At 39.2% G+C, this 20,374-nt stretch overlaps 7 non-coding genes across 7 annotated transcripts; all 7 read right to left on the bottom strand.

The window, feature by feature from the left end:
- Positions 1–8,967: 8,967 nt before the first annotated feature.
- Positions 8,968–9,039, bottom strand: TRNAD-GUC (transfer RNA aspartic acid (anticodon GUC)). Its single transcript has one exon. It is a non-coding gene; the product is annotated as a tRNA-Asp (tRNA).
- Positions 9,040–10,379: 1,340 nt separating this feature from the next.
- TRNAD-GUC (transfer RNA aspartic acid (anticodon GUC)) lies at positions 10,380–10,451 on the bottom strand. Its single transcript has one exon. It is a non-coding gene; the product is annotated as a tRNA-Asp (tRNA).
- A 3,136-nt stretch (positions 10,452–13,587) lies between these two features.
- TRNAD-GUC (transfer RNA aspartic acid (anticodon GUC)) lies at positions 13,588–13,659 on the bottom strand. The gene has a single exon. It is a non-coding gene; the product is annotated as a tRNA-Asp (tRNA).
- Positions 13,660–14,293: 634 nt separating this feature from the next.
- On the bottom strand, positions 14,294–14,365 carry TRNAD-GUC (transfer RNA aspartic acid (anticodon GUC)). The gene has a single exon. It is a non-coding gene; the product is annotated as a tRNA-Asp (tRNA).
- Positions 14,366–15,705: 1,340 nt separating this feature from the next.
- On the bottom strand, positions 15,706–15,777 carry TRNAD-GUC (transfer RNA aspartic acid (anticodon GUC)). The gene has a single exon. It is a non-coding gene; the product is annotated as a tRNA-Asp (tRNA).
- Positions 15,778–18,211: 2,434 nt separating this feature from the next.
- TRNAD-GUC (transfer RNA aspartic acid (anticodon GUC)) lies at positions 18,212–18,283 on the bottom strand. Its single transcript has one exon. It is a non-coding gene; the product is annotated as a tRNA-Asp (tRNA).
- A 1,041-nt stretch (positions 18,284–19,324) lies between these two features.
- On the bottom strand, positions 19,325–19,396 carry TRNAD-GUC (transfer RNA aspartic acid (anticodon GUC)). Its single transcript has one exon. It is a non-coding gene; the product is annotated as a tRNA-Asp (tRNA).
- Between the last annotated feature and the right edge of the window lie 978 nt (positions 19,397–20,374).

Genomic DNA, 20,374 nt, shown 5'->3' with positions numbered 1-20,374 from the left:
TTTCAATCAATCTAATGGAATCATACAAGTCATGTCCTCCTTGTGACAATATTTCATTATTGGTGCTCTCAATTTCAATCAATGTGTTGGACAATTCAAAAGAAATTGCCACGGTCTCTTCATTGTGAGCCATTTTATTTTGAAATTGCTTGCTGTAAATTGCAGAAAAAAATAATCACTTTCATTTATCGTTTTTAGTAATACATAATATAAAACTAACTTTATCAAGTATTTAGTATAACAGAAGGACTGCAAATAAATAACAGAAAACATTTTTCAAATTATCTTCAAGTGTACAACATAGTTCCCCTTACAAATTAACAACTCACCTTTTTAAAAGTAGCAGAAGTGTTAGTACTGTGTAAATCAAACACCAGAAATTCACCACCAAAAATTCCTCACAAATGTACCTCAGACAGTAGTATCACAAAATGGCTGTGGTTTCCTCTCATTTGACATATATACATAACCAATTAACTTTCATCACACACAAATACAAAACCAAAGTAACATTTTAATTGGTTCTAAATTTCAACACTTTCAAATGTGTTTTCCCCATGCAATTTTCCATAGGACATTTACATACGTCTACAGCCTGAATGGCTGAACGGAATTACACCAAACTTGGCAAAATGGTACATCAAACCTAAGAGGTCAGGAAGGATCTACTATGCCCCCTTATGGTCATTTCCCCCTTCGCTTTGGCCTCCTCTTGTCTCTCAATCCTACCGAGGGACAAGATGGCGGCCGCTACGGACTGTTTGGAATGTTGACAGACGCCGGAGAACCAATCAGCTTCGCAAAGCTCCGTAACGCGAAAAGTACGCGAAGCGGAGCGCTGTTACAGATATATATCTTTTTTTGAACGTTAATTTCTCAAAATCCACTGGAGCACATATATTGAGACCTAGCAAAGGCACATCGGGCTACCAGTCCCTAATATTTTGCCAAGTTTCGTGCAAATCCATTCAGCCGTTCGATTATTATTATTTTGTTTTTTTTTTGCCCCGCGGGGCCCTTTTAAAACCTCCACATCAAAACTAGGGGGTCAGCGAGGATCTACTATGCCCCCTTATAGTTATTTCCCCCTTTGTTTTGACCTCCTCTTGTCTCTCGATCCTACCGAGAGACAAGATGGCGGCCGCTACGGACTGTTTGGAATGTTGACAGACGCCGGAGAACCAATCAGCTTCGCTTCACAAAGCTCCGTTGCGCGAAAAGTCCGCGAACCAGTGCGCTGCCCGGTCCGCTGTTACAGATATATATCTTTTTTTAAACGTTAATTTCTCAAAATCCACTGGAGCACATATATTGAGACCTACAAAAGGCACATCGGGCTACCAGTCCCTACAATTTTGCCAAGTTTCGTGCAAATCCATTCAGCCGTTCGGGCTAAAAGTGAGGCCAACCGCCCTATGGAAAACTCAATGTTAAAAACACGTTTTGGGACCCCCCTTTTTTCTCGGCCCCCCCTTGACGAACCCCCCCCAAATTTTTAAGGGCTGCTCAGAAACAAAATGTGCCATTTTCCTGAAAATATCAGCCAACAGCGCACATCTCACAGGCGGTAAGCGGTAAGCGGCAAGCGCCTTAAGTGCGGGGAAGCAAGAAAACCGCACTGCAAGTAACTCCGTCCCCCGCCTGGGTGCATTACGGAGCCCGCGGGGGGGAGGAGACGCGAGCCGGTGAGCCGCCAAGAGTCAAGGCAAGAGGCACGGAAGAGGGACGCTAGTGAAGCGGCAGCTTTAATTTAGTGCACACCGCAGCGCTAAACTCCCAGACAGCGCCAGTGCTCCATAGTCCCACTCTGTCCAAGGCTGACCCATGTAGCTGGGGCAGGAGTAGTAACCAGCAGAGCCAGCGGAGCAAGCAGTGAAACCGGGAAACAGGAGTATACAACTCTGTAAAGCAGGAATCCTAAAGGAATCCTAAAGGCAGTAAGGCAGCTGGGAAGAATAAATTAATTAAGAATATAGGTTCAAAGAAGCCGGGAGCTACTGTGAAGCAGGAGGTCCATTAAAAAAACGACAGAAAGGGCAAGAGTGGCAAGAACAGTGGAAGGAGAGCAGGCGGAAGGCAACTAGGCAGAACAGAGGTAAGTGATTAACGTGAAACAGAGAAATTTAATAATCAAGTGTAAACACCTTCACTTACACAACAGCTTTTGTACCCAGCAATGGTCCCCAAAAGAGGGACGAACTTACGTACAGGGGACGAGCAAGGGAGGAGTAAAATAACGGAGGGCTCAAAATCTCTGGAAGAGAGCCAAGAAAGTCAAGCATCATCCCCGGACAACAGTAAGGGTAAAAGAAAGAAAAGAAAAGTTAAAAAAGTAGCGAAGAATGCACAGAAGTTAAAAAGAGGTGGCAAGCAAACGAATGACAAACTGAAAGAGAACACGGGAGTGTCAAAGTCCATAAAGGAGTTCGTGGGGAAACACTATAAATCATTGAACCCAGCGATTACATCAGAAATAGAGGAAGAAATAGTGGAAATCGTCGGGGAAATTGATGGAAACCCCGGCAAACCAGACGAAAGTCGAAGACAGCTAGAAAAGGGAGGAATCCACGAAGAGGCGAGCCCGGACAGCAAAGAGGAGGGGGAGAACCACATTACTATAAATCTAACTCTTCAAAGCTTAAATGACCAAATCTCGGCGCCTCGACTATCATCTTCTCCCAAACTGTTCTCTCAGCTGTCACTAAGAAATGAACACCCTAGAGGAAATGAAGAGCAGAACCAGAGCGCAATCTGGGGAGGTGCGCCAGATCAAATCCAGCAGCTCTACCAATTGCAAAAATCTTCAATGCAGCATGAGAGCAAAAGGTCTGGTAACCCAGTAAACCCTGCCAGAAACACAATACAGGACTCAGCGATCTCGGAAACACCTACAGCCTCGCTGATAGAGGTAATTTTGTTACTCCAGAAGGCATTACAAGGAATTCTGGAAGTGAGTCTCTCAAATAATGGGTTGATGAAAGCTCAAAAACAACACCTAATGAAAATAGAAGAAGAACTAGGAGAAATAAAGAGCAAAATGCCATTTAAGGAAATGTCTATGAATTTAACCCTGTTAAGGGAGAAAAGTGAAATGGTAATAATAGAAGAAGAGAGCAGTGTACCCCTGGGAAGGGACCCCCAACCCGCACAACACTCAGCAAAGGAGGCAGACGTGTCGGCAGACAACGTATATATATCAAGAAGACCCATGTTGATAAAAAGGCGCGGGGGGTATGTCACACGTGGGACCACGACCAGATCTGGAAAAAACAGGAAACTGAACCAAGTAGGGAAGAAAAAAGGGAAGGAAACAGGGCCGGGAGTGATACACTCAGGCCTGAATGCATCAGCACCAATTTTTACAACAATAAGACCCACGCAAGCAGAGTCAAAAGACCTAAAGTCCCCTAGGACCCAGAGGGTACAAAGGAAATCGCTGAGATGCAAGAAGGCTACTGAGACCATCCCTTACTTCCGTACGACGAACCAGAAAGTAAGCCATGGGGATGAACAAGTTATAGTTCAAAGGACAGTAAGACCCCAGGTACATGAAGACCCCAATGAGAGAAGGAACGGACGGCAAACGGGGAGACCAATCGACGCCCAACAGGCGCTGGTACCAAACATGTATCTATCAGAGAGGGATAAGAACAATTGGTTACTTCTGGATACAATACCTCCCGGGAGGAAAGAGAAGCCGACAGGAAATCCAGGTCACCTAAATAGGGCACGGATTCTGTCCGCATTTCAAAAATGCGACAGCTTGAGAGGGATTGGTACTAAAGATCTACAGCAGGTTGGTTTTGTAGAAAACAGGTATAGAAAGGAGATAACAAAAATTACCCTCCACTCAGGACTAGTAAAAAGGGCAATCCTGAATGCATCAAGTGAGATAACTCAACAGGGAATAAGGATTATCCCAGAGAGAGAAATAAAAACCTCCAATGATAAAAACTTCCTAAACCATCATGCCGGGCTCCAGAAGAGGCAAGTAATCCTCAGTAGAGAAACGGAGAAGGATCTAAGCCGCCTGAATGTCGTAATAAATAACACGAGGAATGACTCCTCATGGGGCAATTGGTCGATCCATAGTAATCCAATGGAAGAAGACAACCCAAGTAATCTTTTGGATACGGAGGAAGAAGGCGATTTGAGTGACGTCGAATAGGATGGAGGGGGATCGCAAGATCTAGGTCTCTTAACCTGGAATATAAATGGGATAGGCAATGAGCAAAAACGTGAGTATATAAAGGAAGTCATAAATAAAGTGGACATTGCCTGCCTGCAAGAGACCTGGGTATGCGATAACTCCCCTACATTCGACGGATACGCTCAGATACAGCTGTCAGCCATAAAGAAAAACCATGGACGGCCCTCGGGGGGGCTGCTGACATTGATATCAACAAAAGCAATGAGGGACTTTAAATTGTTGAATACAAAATGCAAATGGGCACAAGCTTGCAGAATTGAACTCATGAAGGTGGAGCAGAAATATAAAATGTTGATTTTAATTAATGTATACATGCAGTGGGATAACGGGGAGGAATATGAAAGGGAAATGAAGAACTTCAAAGAGGATGTAGATAATTTTTTAGAAAAATATCCTGCAGAATCAATAATGTTAATGGGGGATTTTAACCATAAACTAAATCCGAAAAAAGCAGACCATTGGAATAGGGAACAGCTAGAGGTGTATGGAATAAACCCGGCTAAGTTCCCAGATGGGGAAATCTCGAAACAAGATCTCGACCTAGTTCACACCCTGGGAGGGAGAGGCTTTCATTGCGTAAATGGGAGAACGGAGTCAGACTCCCCTGCAGGAAAGACATTCATCCCAGGGCAACAGATATGCCCAATAGATTATATATTTCTACAGGCCTGGAATTTCACCCAGATCAGGGAGTTTAGGTTAGAACAAAAAGAGGTGAGTGATCACAAACTCCTGTATATATCAATGATAGGGGGAAGCGAAGTACAGAGAGAAAGGGTAATCACCCAGGAGGTTGAATACCCTAAACGGGTGACGACACGCCTAACTGAAAAATATATGGAAAAATTGAAGGCCCTGCAAATTAACTTACCACCGGAAAACTGTGAGAATAAGAAATTGGAATGGTTCTTAGTGAAACTTGAAGAGGTGGTCCAATGCCTAAAGATAAAGCTAAAAGGGAACCATCGTATAATGGCTAAACAAATAAACCAATGTAAAGGGTTCTCAGTGGAGTGCCAAAATAAGAAAAAGGAGATACGTGCAACACAAAGAAGACAAAAAAAGAACTTTACATCCGAGAGACAGGCACAATTAGCCAAACTAAAAAAAGAATTTAAGATAATGGTAACTAATGCAAAAAGGGTTTATAAAGAGAAGTGTTGGCTAGAACTACTAGAAGCCATAGAGGATAAAAACTTAAGGGAATTTTGGAGATTAGTAAAGTCGGTAGCGGGAACACCAGCTGGAGACTTGAACTGTGTGGTGAGTGAGGCTGCATGGGAAGGGTACATAGGGGAACTGTATGGGGCAAGGGCTTCTAGAGAGGAGGTGGAGCATAAAGTATGGCATGAAATCTCAGATGACCTACAACTACAATTTAATGAAGACAATGTCGAGCGCACAATAAGGGAACTTAAGCTAACTCGGGCAGCAGGTCCGGACAATCTTCCTGCTATAATTTTGAAATCCGAGGTAAATTGGTGGGCAAGATTTCTTGCCAAGATGTTCCAGGTAGTCCTAAAAGAAGGGGTAATGCCACCAACCTGGAAGGGGGCAATAATTAGGCCAATTCATAAGAAAGGGAGCAAGGAAGAGCCACAAAACTATCGGCTAATCAATCTGCTAGATATAGGCGAGAAGGTGTTCTCTAAAATTTTGTTGAAACAACTGAATGTATGGGTAGATGAGTTTCAAATAATACCCACAGAACAGGGGGGATTTAGAGCAGGCCATTCGACAATAGACCACGGATTTGCACTATGGGCGATGGCGAAGAAGTCGACGGAACAGAACGGCAAACTATGCTGCTGTTTCGTCGACTTCAGAGCTGCATTTGACTCAGTGGACCGGGCCTGCCTATGGGAGTTATTAGAGAGGTTGAAGATCCCCAATGATCTACTCACTATAATAAAAGAGCTCCACAGGGAAAACTGGGGGCAAGTAATTAAGGATAAGGTTGGATCCTTAACACCAAAAATACCCATAGAGAATGGATTGAGACAGGGCTGTGTGCTGGCCCCACAGCTCTTCTCAATCTTCCTGTCAGACCTCCCGGCACTTCTAGAGGTGGAGGGTAGCGCCAGCCCTAAAATGGATGGCAATAAAATACCCTGCCTATTGTACGCAGATGATCTGGTGATAGTAGACCAGACTGAGAGGGGCCTACAAAGGAAGCTTAACGCCTTCAAAACATATTGTGACAGAAAATTCCTAACAATCAATTTAGATAAAACTAAAACCCTGTGCTTCGGGAAAAAGAAAAATAAATTTTCCTGGTATATAGGCGACCTCAAACTGGAGGCGGTTAATGAATATCGATATCTGGGTTTGTGGTTTGATAGAGATTTAAATTGGAACCCCCATCTGGATACCCAAAAAGCGAAGGCACTTTCCTCCATTGGTGGGTTAAAAAGGTTTAATGGGGTGTATGGAGAGATGTCACACCGACCTATGTTGAGAGCCTTCGAAGCAATGATACCCTCTCAAATTCTATATGGAGCAGAGATCCTTTATTTGAGCGGTAAAGGGTCCTGGGACGTGATAGAGGGAAATTGCTTAAAAAGACTCCTATCTCTTCCTCGATCCTCGACGACACAAGCCATCAGGCTAGAAATAGCCTCAAAATCGTGGAAAATACAATCCCAGATGGCCGTGATTAGATTTTGGAAGAGATTGGAAGACCCCGAGAGCCAAAAAGTCGCATATTGGTGCCGCAATGAAATACTGAGAAGTGAGTTAAAATGGGCAAAAATCTGCAGGGACAAACTGAAAGGAATCTGCAACTCACTAGAGATTGATTGGGACCAGGAAACGTTGCAGGTAATAAGTACCAAAGGGGAGCTGAAACAAAGGGGGAGGGAAGTCTCTAAAGCAATTGATCTAAGCTATTTAACAAACAAAAAATCAGTGGCACATATGATAAAGGCTTGGACCAACGGAAATTGGTTCCCCTACCTTGATAGACTACCTAACCGTGGGCTTAGGCAAGACATCCTGAGGTGTCGAATTGGGATTAACCCGTGGATAATAAACAAAGAGCTCAAAGTCACATGCATAGATCAAGAAGGCCGATGCAAGTGTAACCTGAGAACTAAGTGTGACTGGCTGCACATCTTGTTGGATTGCCTGTTTCTCCTGGAACAGAGAAAACTATGGCTGCGCCCAGTTTTCCAAAAATACGGAATTAAAACAAGGACGCAGGCAGCCAGCCTCCTAACAGAAGTACCCTCCATTGATATTGCAATCGCCCTAGGGAAATTTCTAAAGGTGACCCAGAGGTACTGAGAACCTAGGGAAATGTAGTTTTGCAGGAAGTTTTATTGACCGAATCTGTTAAGATGGTGAGAAAAGTGATTAGGATTTTAAACTTTTTATAACATGTTTTAAGGCATTTGTAATTTTTAGAGGGACTAGGATTTTATAACTCGACTATGTATTTTTGGACTTGAAATGTAGAATTGTTTTAAAGAATAATTTTTTAAGAAATAAGCATAGGTTTTACTGTATAAACTCCTCTTAGTGTGTTATGCTCACTGCTCGTTTGTTTAAAGACTACGGTCATAATAAACTTTTGAATATCAGCCAATTCCGTCCACAAACGCCAAAGTTATTAGACATAGAATTTTCAAAAAACCCATAGAGAAAAAATCCTAACTATATATACCTACTGGCGACCGCCAGTAGGTAATATAATCAGCTCACTTTACCATTTGCAGCTTATAACTATTAGCCACCAGGGGTCACTACTAACCAAAAGCAGTCATTCTACTTGTAAATTGTGCCAATCAAGTGGAACAGCAGCCTAGGATTCACCACTGCTTCATCTCATTTTCCAAGAGAATGCAGATGTAAAGTGTTTTTGATGGTACGCCTGTGCATATTGAAATATTCAGAGCATATTCTGAATTTCATTTAACACATCAGTAAGCATTTTGTCCATCGGTGAATTCAATCTTTTTTCTCAATCGGAATAGGCAAGGATAATGACAGATATATTTTACAATGTTAGAAAGTACATCATTTTATTTAATTGTGTGAATAAAAGGAATCGCCTCCCCGTCGGGGAATTGAACCCCGGTCTCCGCGTGACAGGCGGGGATACTGACCACTATACTAACGAGGACTTATTGGCATCAGTTAAACAGTGCTCACCTCCTTGGGGTTAAGGCATACCCTCGATCAATTCACAGTATTGTAATAGGCAGATTTGCTGCTTTTGGTTAGGACAAGTAATCTTTTTTCCTAAATATTACAATACAGAAATTCCTAGCCAAAAACAATCAGTTTTATCAAGAAATTATTTCATTGAAATAAATATCTATCTATCGATCTGTCTATCTGGCTATCTTTCTAACTATCAATATATATATTTATATATATCTATATATATATATATAATCAGCTCACTTTACCATTTGCAGCTTATAACTATTAGCCACCAGGGGTCACTACTAACCAAAAGCAGTCATTCTACTTGTAAATTGTGCCAATCGAGTGGAACAGCAGCCTAGGATTCACCACTGCTTCATCTCATTTTCCAAGAGAATGCAGATGTAAAGTGTTTTTGATGGTACGCCTGTGCATATTGAAATATTCAGAGCATATTCTGAATTTCAGTTAACACATCAGTAAGCATTTTGTCCATCGGTGAATTCAACCTTTTTTCTCAATCGGAATAGGCAAGGATAATGACAGATATATTTTACAATGTTAGAAAGTACATCATTTTATTTAATTGTGTGAATAAAAGGAATCGCCTCCCCGTCGGGGAATTGAACCCCGGTCTCCCGCGTGACAGGCAGGGATACTGACCACTATACTAACGAGGACTTATTGGCATCAGTTAAACAGTGCTCACCTCCTTGGGGTTAAGGCATACCCTCGATCAATTCACAGTATTGTAATAGGCAGATTTGCTGCTTTTGGTTAGGACAAGTAATCTTTTTTCCTAAATATTACAATACAGAAATTCCTAGCCAAAAACAATCAGTTTTATCAAGAAATTATTTCATTGAAATAAATATCTATCTATCGATCTGTCTATCTGGCTATCTTTCTAACTATCAATATATATATTTATATATATCTATATATATATATATAATCAGCTCACTTTACCATTTGCAGCTTATAAATATTAGCCACCAGGGGTCACTACTAACCAAAAGCAGTCATTCTACTTGTAAATTGTGCCAATCGAGTGGAACAGCAGCCTAGGATTCACCACTGCTTCATCTCATTTTCCAAGAGAATGCAGATGTAAAGTGTTTTTGATGGTACGCCTGTGCATATTGAAATATTCAGAGCATATTCTGAATTTCAGTTAACACATCAGTAAGCATTTTGTCCATCGGTGAATTCAACCTTTTTTCTCAATCGGAATAGGCAAGGATAATGGCAGATATATTTTACAATGTTAGAAAGTACATCATTTTATTTAATTGTGTGAATAAAAGGAATCGCCTCCCCGTCGGGGAATTGAACCCCTGTCTCCCGCGTGACAGGCGGGGATACTGACCACTATACTAACGAGGACTTATTGGCATCAGTTAAACAGTGCTCACCTCCTTGGGGTTAAGGCATACCCTCGATCAATTCACAGTATTGTAATAGGCAGATTTGCTGCTTTTGGTTAGGACAAGTAATCTTTTTTCCTAAATATTACCATACAGAAATTCCTAGCCAAAAACAATCAGTTTTATCAAGAAATTATTTCATTGAAATAAATATCTATCTATCGATCTGTCTATCTGGCTATCTTTCTAACTATCAATATATATATTTATATATATCTATATATATATATATAATCAGCTCACTTTACCATTTGCAGCCAATAACTATTAGCCACCAGGGGTCACTACTAACCAAAAGCAGTCATTCTACTTGTAAATTGTGCCAATCGAGTGGAACAGCAGCCTAGGATTCACCACTGCTTCATCTCATTTTCCAAGAGAATGCAGATGTAAAGTGTTTTTGATGGTACGCCTGTGCATATTGAAATATTCAGAGCATATTCTGAATTTCAGTTAACACATCAGTAAGCATTTTGTCCATCAGTGAATTCAACCTTTTTTCTCAATCGGAATAGGCAAGGATAATGACAGATATATTTTACAATGTTAGAAAGTGCATCATTTTATTTAATTGTGTGAATAAAAGGAATCGCCTCCCCGTCGGGGAATTGAACCCCGGTCTCCCGCGTGACAGGCGGGGATACTGACCACTATACTAACGAGGACTTATTGGCATCAGTTAAACAGTGCTCACCTCCTTGACAGTTCCACTCAAGGAGGTGAGCAAGGAGATTGTGCCAATCGAGTGGAACAGCAGCCTAGGATTCACCACTGCTTCATCTCATTTTCCAAGAGAATGCAGATGAAAAGTGTTTTTGATGGTACGCCTGTGCTTATTGAAATATTCAGAGCATATTATGAATTTCAGTTAACACATCAGTAAGCATTTTGTTCATCAGTGAATTCAACCTTTTTTCTCAATCGGAATAGGCAAGGATAATGACAGATATATTTTACAATGTTAGAAAGTTCATTTCATTTAATTGTGTGAATAAAAGGAATCGCCTCCCCGTCGGGGAATTGAACCCCCGTCTCCCGCATGACAGGCGGGGATACTGACCACTATACTAATGAGGACTTATTGGCATCAGTTAAACAGTGCTCACCTCCTTGGGGTTAAGGCATACCCTCGATCAATTCACAGTATTGTAATAGGCAGATTTGCTGCTTTTGGTTAGGACAATTCATATTTTTTCCTAAATATTTCAATACAGAAATTCCTAGCCAAAAACAATCAGTATTATCAAGAAATTATTTCATTGAAATAAATATCTATCTATCGATCTGTCTATCTAGCTATCTTTCTAACTATCAATATATATATTTATATATATATATATATCTATATAATCAGCTCACTTTACCATTTGCAGCTTATAACTATTAGCCACCAGGGGTCACTACTAACCAAAAGCAGTCATTCTACTTGTAAATTGTGCCAATCGAGTGGAACAGCAGCCTAGGATTCACCACTGCTTCATCTCATTTTCCAAGAGAATGCAGATGTAAAGTGTTTTTGATGGTACGCCTGTGCATATTGAAATATTCAGAGCATAATATGAATTTCAGTTAACACATCAGTAAGCATTTTGTTCATCAGTGAATTCAACCTTTTTTCTCAATCGGAATAGGCAAGGATAATGACAGATATATTTTACAATGTTAGAAAGTTCATTTTATTTAATTGTGTGAATAAAAGGAATCGCCTCCCCGTCGGGGAATTGAACCCCGGTCTCCAGCGTGACAGGCGGGGATACTGACCACTATACTAACGAGGACTTCTTGGCATCAGTTAAACAGTGCTCACCTCCTTGGGGTTAAGTCATACCCTCGATCAATTCACAGTATTGTAATAGGCAGATTTGCTGCTTTTGTTTAGGACAATTCATCTTTTTTCCTAAATATTTCAATACAGAAATTCATAGCCAAAAACTATCAGTATTATCAAGAAATTATTTCATTGAAATAAATATCTATCTATCGATCTGTCTACCTAGCTATCTTTCTAACTATCAATATATATATTTATATATATAAATCAGCTCACTTTACCATTTGCAGCTTATAACTATTAGCCACCAGGGGTCACTACTAACCAAAAGCAGTCATTCTACTTGTAAATTGTGCCAATCGAGTGGAACAGCAGCCTAGGATTCACCACTGCTTCATCTCATTTTCCAAGAGAATACAGATGTAAAGTGTTTTTGATGGTACGCCTGTGCATATTGAAATATTCAGTGCATATTATGAATTTCAGTTTACACATCAGTAAGCATTTTGTCCATCGGTGAATTCAACCTTTTTTCTCAATCGGAATAGGCAAGGATAATGACAGATATATTTTACAATGTTAGAAAGTACATCATTTTATTTAATTGTGTGAATAAAAGGAATCGCCTCCCCGTCGGGGAATTGAACCACGGTCTCCCACGTGACAGGCGGGGATACTGACCACTATACTAACGAGGACTTATTGGCATCAGTTAAACAGTGCTCACCTCCTTGGGGTTAAGGCATACCCTCGATCAATTCACAGTATTGTAATAGGCAGATTTGCTGCTTTTGGTTAGGACAAGTCATCTTTTTTCCTACATATTTCAATACAGAAATTCCTAGCCAAAAACAATCAGTATTATCAAGAAATTATTTCATTGAAATAAATATCTATCTATCGATCTGTCTATCCAGCTATCTTTCTAACTATCAATATATATATTTATATATATATATATCTATATATTCAGCTCACTTTACCATTTGCAGCTTATAACTATTAGCCACCAGGAGTCACTACTAACCAAAAGCAGTCATTCTACTTGTAAATGGTGCCAATCGAGTGGAACAGCAGCCTAGGATTCACCACTGCTTCATCTCATTTTCCAAGAGAATGCAGATGTAAAGTGTTTTTGATGGTACGCCTGTGCATATTGAAATATTCAGAGCATATTATGAATGTCAGTTAACACATCAGTAAGCATTTTGGCCATCAGTGAATTCAACCTTTTTTCTCTATCGGAATAGGCAAGGATAATGACAGATATATTTTACAATGTTAGAAAGTACATCATTTTATTTAATTGTGTGAATAAAAGGAATCACCTCCCCGTCGGGGAATTGAACCACGGTCTCCCACGTGACAGGCGGGGATACTGACCACTATACTAACGAGGACTTATTGGCATCAGTTAAACAGTGCTCACCTCCTTGGGGTTAAGGCATACCCTCGATCAATTCACAGTATTGTAATAGGCAGATTTGCTGCTTTTGGTTAGGACAAGTCATCTTTTTTCCTACATATTTCAATACAGAAATTCCTAGCCAAAAACAATCAGTATTATCAAGAAATTATTTCATTGAAATAAATATCTATCTATCGATCTGTCTATCCAGCTATCTTTCTAACTATCAATATATATATTTATATATATATATATCTATATATTCAGCTCACTTTACCATTTGCAGCTTATAACTATTAGCCACCAGGAGTCACTACTAACCAAAAGCAGTCATTCTACTTGTAAATGGTGCCAATCGAGTGGAACAGCAGCCTAGGATTCACCACTGCTTCATCTCATTTTCCAAGAGAATGCAGATGTAAAGTGTTTTTGATGGTACGCCTGTGCATATTGAAATATTCAGAGCATATTATGAATGTCAGTTAACACATCAGTAAGCATTTTGGCCATCAGTGAATTCAACCTTTTTTCTCTATCGGAATAGGCAAGGATAATGACAGATATATTTTACAATGTTAGAAAGTACATCATTTTATTTAATTGTGTGAATAAAAGGAATCGCCTCCCCGTCGGGGAATTGAACCCCGGTCTCCCGCGTGACAGGCGGGGATACTGACCACTATACTAACGAGGACTTATTGGCATCAGCTAAACAGTGCTCACCTCCTTGGGGTTAAGGCATACCCTCGATCAATTCACAGTATTGTAATAGGCAGATTTGCTGCTTTTGGTTAGGACAAGTAATCTTTTTTCCTAAATATTACAATACAGAAATTCCTAGCCAAAAACAATCAGTTTTATCAAGAAATTATTTCATTGAAATAAATATCTATCTATCGATCTGTCTATCTGGCTATCTTTCTAACTATCAATATATATATTTATATATATCTATATATATATATATAATCAGCTCACTTTACCATTTGCAGCCAATAACTATTAGCCACCAGGGGTCACTACTAACCAAAAGCAGTCATTCTACTTGTAAATTGTGCCAATCGAGTGGAACAGCAGCCTAGGATTCACCACTGCTTCATCTCATTTTCCAAGAGAATGCAGATGTAAAGTGTTTTTGATGGTACGCCTGTGCATATTGAAATATTCAGAGCATATTCTGAATTTCAGTTAACACATCAGTAAGCATTTTGTCCATCGGTGAATTCAACCTTTTTTCTCAATCGGAATAGGCAAGGATAATGACAGATATATTTTACAATGTTAGAAAGTACATCATTTTATTTAATTGTGTGAATAAAAGGAATCGCCTCCCCGTCGGGGAATTGAACCCCGGTCTCCCGCGTGACAGGCAGGGATACTGACCACTATACTAACGAGGACTTATTGGCATCAGTTAAACAGTGCTCACCTCCTTGGGGTTAAGGCATACCCTCGATCAATTCACAGTATTGTAATAGGCAGATTTGCTGCTTTTGGTTAGGACAAGTAATCTTTTTTCCTAAATATTACAATACAGAAATTCCTAGCCAAAAACAATCAGTTTTATCAAGAAATTATTTCATTGAAATAAATATCTATCTATCGATCTGTCTATCTGGCTATCTTTCTAACTATCAATATATATATTTATATATATCTATATATATATATATAATCAGCTCACTTTACCATTTGCAGCTTATAAATATTAGCCACCAGGGGTCACTACTAACCAAAAGCAGTCATTCTACTTGTAAATTGTGCCAATCGAGTGGAACAGCAGCCTAGGATTCACCACTGCTTCATCTCATTTTCCAAGAGAATGCAGATGTAAAGTGTTTTTGATGGTACGCCTGTGCATATTGAAATATTCAGAGCATATTCTGAATTTCAGTTAACACATCAGTAAGCATTTTGTCCATCGGTGAATTCAACCTTTTTTCTCAATCGGAATAGGCAAGGATAATGGCAGATATATTTTACAATGTTAGAAAGTACATCATTTTATTTAATTGTGTGAATAAAAGGAATCGCCTCCCCGTCGGGGAATTGAACCCCTGTCTCCCGCGTGACAGGCGGGGATACTGACCACTATACTAACGAGGACTTATTGGCATCAGTTAAACAGTGCTCACCTCCTTGGGGTTAAGGCATACCCTCGATCAATTCACAGTATTGTAATAGGCAGATTTGCTGCTTTTGGTTAGGACAAGTAATCTTTTTTCCTAAATATTACAATACAGAAATTCCTAGCCAAAAACAATCAGTTTTATCAAGAAATTATTTCATTGAAATAAATATCTATCTATCGATCTGTCTATCTGGCTATCTTTCTAACTATCAATATATATATTTATATATATCTATATATATATATATAATCAGCTCACTTTACCATTTGCAGCCAATAACTATTAGCCACCAGGGGTCACTACTAACCAAAAGCAGTCATTCTACTTGTAAATTGTGCCAATCGAGTGGAACAGCAGCCTAGGATTCACCACTGCTTCATCTCATTTTCCAAGAGAATGCAGATGTAAAGTGTTTTTGATGGTACGCCTGTGCATATTGAAATATTCAGAGCATATTCTGAATTTCAGTTAACACATCAGTAAGCATTTTGTCCATCAGTGAATTCCACCTTTTTTCTCAATCGGAATAGGCAAGGATAATGACAGATATATTTTACAATGTTAGAAAGTGCATCATTTTATTTAATTGTGTGAATAAAAGGAATCGCCTCCCCGTCGGGGAATTGAACCCCGGTCTCCCGCGTGACAGGCGGGGATACTGACCACTATACTAACGAGGACTTATTGGCATCAGTTAAACAGTGCTCACCTCCTTGACAGTTCCACTCAAGGAGGTGAGCAAGGAGATTGTGCCAATCGAGTGGAACAGCAGCCTAGGATTCACCACTGCTTCATCTCATTTTCCAAGAGAATGCAGATGAAAAGTGTTTTTGATGGTACGCCTGTGCTTATTGAAATATTCAGAGCATATTATGAATTTCAGTTAACACATCAGTAAGCATTTTGTTCATCAGTGAATTCAACCTTTTTTCTCAATCGGAATAGGCAAGGATAATGACAGATATATTTTACAATGTTAGAAAGTTCATTTCATTTAATTGTGTGAATAAAAGGAATCGCCTCCCCGTCGGGGAATTGAACCCCCGTCTCCCGCATGACAGGCGGGGATACTGACCACTATACTAATGAGGACTTATTGGCATCAGTTAAACAGTGCTCACCTCCTTGGGGTTAAGGCATACCCTCGATCAATTCACAGTATTGTAATAGGCAGATTTGCTGCTTTTGGTTAGGACAATTCATATTTTTTCCTAAATATTTCAATACAGAAATTCCTAGCCAAAAACAATCAGTATTATCAAGAAATTATTTCATTGAAATAAATATCTATCTATCGATCTGTCTATCTAGCTATCTTTCTAACTATCAATATATATATTTATATATATATATATATCTATATAATCAGCTCACTTTACCATTTGCAGCTTATAACTATTAGCCACCAGGGGTCACTACTAACCAAAAGCAGTCATTCTACTTGTAAATTGTGCCAATCGAGTGGAACAGCAGCCTAGGATTCACCAATGCTTCATCTCATTTTCCAAGAGAATGCAGATGTAAAGTGTTTTTGATGGTACGCCTGTGCATATTGAAATATTCAGAGCATAATATGAATTTCAGTTAACACATCAGTAAGCATTTTGTTCATCAGTGAATTCAACCTTTTTTCTCAATCGGAATAGGCAAGGATAATGACAGATATATTTTACAATGTTAGAAAGTTCATTTTATTTAATTGTGTGAATAAAAGGAATCGCCTCCCCGTCGGGGAATTGAACCCCGGTCTCCAGCGTGACAGGCGGGGATACTGACCACTATACTAACGAGGGCTTCTTGGCATCAGTTAAACAGTGCTCACCTCCTTGGGGTTAAGTCATACCCTCGATCAATTCACAGTATTGTAATAGGCAGATTTGCTGCTTTTGTTTAGGACAATTCATCTTTTTTCCTAAATATTTCAATACAGAAATTCATAGCCAAAAACTATCAGTATTATCAAGAAATTATTTCATTGAAATAAATATCTATCTATCGATCTGTCTACCTAGCTATCTTTCTAACTATCAATATATATATTTATATATATAAATCAGCTCACTTTACCATTTGCAGCTTATAACTATTAGCCACCAGGGGTCACTACTAACCAAAAGCAGTCATTCTACTTGTAAATTGTGCCAATCGAGTGGAACAGCAGCCTAGGATTCACCACTGCTTCATCTCATTTTCCAAGAGAATGCAGATGTAAAGTGTTTTTGATGGTACGCCTGTGCATATTGAAATATTCAGTGCATATTATGAATTTCAGTTTACACATCAGTAAGCATTTTGTCCATCGGTGAATTCAACCTTTTTTCTCAATCGGAATAGGCAAGGATAATGACAGATATATTTTACAATGTTAGAAAGTACATCATTTTATTTAATTGTGTGAATAAAAGGAATCGCCTCCCCGTCGGGGAATTGAACCACGGTCTCCCACGTGACAGGCGGGGATACTGACCACTATACTAACGAGGACTTATTGGCATCAGTTAAACAGTGCTCACCTCCTTGGGGTTAAGGCATACCCTCGATCAATTCACAGTATTGTAATAGGCAGATTTGCTGCTTTTGGTTAGGACAAGTCATCTTTTTTCCTACATATTTCAATACAGAAATTCCTAGCCAAAAACAATCAGTATTATCAAGAAATTATTTCATTGAAATAAATATCTATCTATCGATCTGTCTATCCAGCTATCTTTCTAACTATCAATATATATATTTATATATATATATATCTATATATTCAGCTCACTTTACCATTTGCAGCTTATAACTATTAGCCACCAGGAGTCACTACTAACCAAAAGCAGTCATTCTACTTGTAAATGGTGCCAATCGAGTGGAACAGCAGCCTAGGATTCACCACTGCTTCATCTCATTTTCCAAGAGAATGCAGATGTAAAGTGTTTTTGATGGTACGCCTGTGCATATTGAAATATTCAGAGCATATTATGAATGTCAGTTAACACATCAGTAAGCATTTTGGCCATCAGTGAATTCAACCTTTTTTCTCTATCGGAATAGGCAAGGATAATGACAGATATATTTTACAATGTTAGAAAGTACATCATTTTATTTAATTGTGTGAATAAAAGGAATCGCCTCCCCGTCGGGGAATTGAACCCCGGTCTCCCGCGTGACAGGCGGGGATACTGACCACTATACTAACGAGGACTTATTGGCATCAGTTAAACAGTGCTCACCTCCTTGACAGTTCCACTCAAGGAGGTGAGCAAGGAGATTGTGCCAATCGAGTGGAACAGCAGCCTAGGATTCACCACTGCTTCATCTCATTTTCCAAGAGAATGCAGATGTAAAGTGTTTTTGATGGTACGCCTGTGCATATTGAAATATTCAGAGCATATTATGAATTTCAGTTAACACATCAGTAAGCATTTTGTTCATCAGTGAATTCAACCTTTTTTCTCAATCGGAATAGGCAAGGATAATGACAGATATATTTTACAATGTTAGAAAGTTAATTTTATTTAATTGTGTGAATAAAAGGAATCGCCTCCCCGTCTGGGAATTGAACCCCGGTCTCCCGCGTGACAGGGAGGGATACTGACCACTATACTAACGAGGACTTATTGGCATCAGTTAAAAAGTGCTCATCTCCTTGGGGTTAAGGCATACCCTCGATCAATTCACAGTATTGTAATAGGCAGATGTGCTGCTTTTGGTTAGGACAAGTAATCTTTTTTCCTAAATATTTCAATACAGAAATTCCTAGCCAAAAACAATCAGTATTATCAAGAAATTATTTCATTGAAATAAATATCTATCTATCGATCTGTCTATCTAGCTATCTTTCTAACTATCAATATATATATTTATATATATATATATATCTATATAATCAGCTCACTTTACCATTTGCAGCTTATAACTATTAGCCACCAGGGGTCACTACTAACCAAAAGCAGTCATTCTACTTGTAAATTGTGCCAATCGAGTGGAACAGCAGCCTAGGATTCACCACTGCTTCATCTCATTTTCCAAGAGAATGCAGATGTAAAGTGTTTTTGATGGTACGCCTGTGCATATTGAAATATTCAGAGCATATTATGAATTTCAGTTAACACATCAGTAAGCATTTTGTTCATCAGTGAATTCAACCTTTTTTCTCAATCGGAATAGGCAAGGATAATGACAGATATATTTTACAATGTTAGAAAGTTCATTTTATTTAATTGTGTGAATAAAAGGAATCGCCTCCCCGTCGGGGAATTGAACCCCGGTCTCCCGCGTGACAGGCGGGGATACTGACCACTATACTAACGAGGACTTATTGGCATCAGTTAAACAGTGCTCACCTCCTTGGGGTTAAGGCATACCCTCGATCAATTCACAGTATTGTAATAGGCAGATTTGCTGCTTTTGGTTAGGACAAGTCATCTTTTTTCCCAAATATTTCAATACAGAAATTCCTAGCCAAAAACAATCAGTATTATCAAGAAATTATTTCATTGAAATAAATATCTATCTATCGATCTGTCTATCCAGCTATCTTTCTAACTATCAATATATATATTTATATATATATATATCTATATAATCAGCTCACTTTACCATTTGCAGCTTATAACTATTAGCCACCAGGGGTCACTACTAACCAAAAGCAGTCATTCTACTTGTAAATTGTGCCAATCGAGTGGAACAGCAGCCTAGGATTCACCACTGCTTCATATCATTTTCCAAGAGAATGCAGATGTAAAGTGTTTTTGATGGTACGCCTGTGCATATTGAAATATTCAGAGCATATTCTGAATTTCAGTTAACACATCAGTAAGCATTTTGGCCATCAGTGAATTCAACCTTTTTTCTCAATCGAAATAGGCAAGGATAATGACAGATATATTTTACAATGTTAGAAAGTACATCATTTTATTTAATTGTGTGAATAAAAGGAATCGCCTCCCTGTCGGGGAATTGAACCCCAGTCTCCTGCGTGACAGGCGGGGATACTGCCCACTATACTAACGAGGACTTAATAATAAAAAAAATATAAAACAACAAAAACAATTTAAAAAAAAGTTCTTTTCAGAACTACCTCCCCGTTATTAAAAAATTGGTACAATATTTGCAACTGTGCCAACCTCTATTTCTCTTAGTTCGCTTCCCAGTTCGCTCCCCGGTACGCGAACCGGAAGCGAACCAAACATTTTTTTTTTTTAAAAAGAACAGTAAGTATAAGGGAAGAAAACAGACAGTTATGTTAAAAGAAAGACAGCTATAGGGGAGTAAACTAGAGATACTATTACC

The sequence above is a fragment of the Lissotriton helveticus genome, chromosome 1_2 (assembly GCF_964261635.1).
Source record: "Lissotriton helveticus chromosome 1_2, aLisHel1.1, whole genome shotgun sequence".
NCBI classification, from domain to species: Eukaryota; Metazoa; Chordata; class Amphibia; order Caudata; family Salamandridae; genus Lissotriton; species Lissotriton helveticus.
The sequence above is the reverse complement of the archived record's forward strand: the minus strand, read 5'-3'. Positions and strand labels throughout refer to the sequence as shown.